General features: G+C 60.4%; 1 protein-coding gene across 1 annotated transcript in view; it reads right to left on the reverse strand.

Annotated features, from left to right (window-relative positions):
* HEY2 (hes-related family bHLH transcription factor with YRPW motif 2) overlaps positions 1–298 on the reverse strand; it is a 10,025-nt gene that overhangs the window by 9,312 nt on the left and 415 nt on the right. The window lies entirely within an intron of this gene.

Here is a 298-nt window from a genome sequence, read left to right on the forward strand (position 1 = left end):
TGCTGGAGTCACCGTTCCGCTGCTGCGGGTCCCTGGTCCCTTTCCACAGCTCATTCCCACAGGCGCCGATTCCCTAAGGCTGTTCGGCCTGCTCAGCAGCTTGTTTGGAAAAGATCTTACTGAAAACGGCCCAATTAAGCGGCGCTAATGAACTGCAACCGGGTGGCTCAGCAGCTTCGCACCCCTTCGAGCTCGGACAGACACTGCTGGGCGAGTTTTGGGGGAGCCACCAACAAGCTGCTCGTTGACATAGAGGGGGCAAAACCGCACCGCACCCCGCTCAGCACTCTGGGGGCCG

The sequence above is a fragment of the Buceros rhinoceros genome, unplaced genomic scaffold, assembly GCF_000710305.1.
Source record: "Buceros rhinoceros silvestris isolate BGI_N320 unplaced genomic scaffold, ASM71030v1 scaffold5607, whole genome shotgun sequence".
In the NCBI taxonomy this organism is placed as follows: domain Eukaryota; kingdom Metazoa; phylum Chordata; class Aves; order Bucerotiformes; family Bucerotidae; genus Buceros; species Buceros rhinoceros.